This window comes from Ciona intestinalis, chromosome 2 (assembly GCF_000224145.3).
Source record: "Ciona intestinalis chromosome 2, KH, whole genome shotgun sequence".
Lineage (NCBI taxonomy): Eukaryota > Metazoa > Chordata > Ascidiacea > Phlebobranchia > Cionidae > Ciona > Ciona intestinalis.
In genome coordinates, this window is record NC_020167.2 from 232,996 (window position 1) to 234,424 (window position 1,429).

Below are 1,429 nucleotides of genomic sequence, written 5' to 3' on the forward strand. Positions count from 1 at the left end.
TGGACCTGTTCCATATAATACATGATTAATTACTGACCATAATTAACGCTTGTTCTAATTTATTCAAAGACAAAGAAATCCTACCATCCTGATAACTAACACTTCATAGTGTTTTGTAGGCGATATAATATGATAAAACGTAACTTAGATTTATTTACTAATTACTAAGCTTACCAATGTAACTAAGTAGCACCGGAAGAAATACAAGTCCGTGTCCCGCACCGAGCACTACCACGCATAAATACATGCGGAAGTAAAATACTTTGAATATTTGTGATTTACTGAAAGCAAGAATCACGATGCCAACAAACTTTGTTAAAGTTATTCCACTCAGTACCTGGTAACAGAAATACAGGATTAATTATCAACAATAAAACACTTCACTTGTTTTCTACAACAGCCCTGCTTGCATTTATTTTTGTCTTGACAATTCAACCATCTATACAGATCTTTATCAGAGTAAAAGACACCAACATCGCAAAATCTAAACCTCAGTCTGCAAACATATGTTTATTGAATTGAATATTCTGCAATTTCTCCCAACTTTTCATGGCCTCTTACTAACTATGGTTGGGTGGGCCTTATACTAATTTAGATTTAGTAAACTGAGTTTGATAGCAAGTGATATAGACAGTAAACACCTTGATGTTAAGATTATCAGATGTGGGTGAGGTTCCTAGCATGGTCAGCCATGAAAACTCATTTTTTCCGCCAGAGTTGGCTTATTATTCCGACACCCAGGGCGTGGGTTGGGAGCAATGCTCGTTTAGTATCTGCTCAAGGAAACGTACCCCTATCGGTTCCAAACCACATAACCACAGCAACCAACATTAACAAGTGTTGAAACACTCACCGAACTTCCAATCTCAGCCAATGCTTCTTCTGCACGTGCAACTCTTGTTATGCGCTGACTCAGCGCAAATGCTCGAGTGATGTGAGCACAGAATTCTACAGAAATACCGACCGCCTGCATTAAGTTCATCTTGTATTAATATTATAACAAAGATATAAACCATCATTAATTTCAATTAAGTATGAAAATGTTAAATCTATTTAATATGAATGAATAAATGTAACTTGCTGGATCTGTGTGTGACCATAAAACAATAGCTGTTATAACACTGATATTCCGTTTTATTTTACCGTTCCAGTTTACGAGTTACCACAAATGTAACTTTGTGTGTGATTGCTTTTCTGTATGAGTGATAATTAAGAAAACTCAATAATGACCAAGGAAACATACGCCGTCAATGGTGGCAGGGTCGAGCCTTGAACCAATTACCTCTGGTTTCCAGGCAGGCGCGCTAACCACCACGTCAGGGTGCCGGACAAAAAAGTCTAAATATTAACACTTCCAGCACATACTACTATTCAACAATGTCTTCTAAACTTTAAACAATAATTTGACTTACCATGACCAAGTTGACCA

At 37.0% G+C, this 1,429-nt stretch overlaps 1 protein-coding gene across 1 annotated transcript in view; it reads right to left on the bottom strand.

Moving 5' to 3' along the window:
• The window catches only part of LOC778696 (NPC intracellular cholesterol transporter 1), a 16,915-nt gene that overhangs the window by 1,549 nt on the left and 13,937 nt on the right, over positions 1-1,429 (bottom strand). The gene's annotated exons all lie outside the window — the stretch shown is intronic.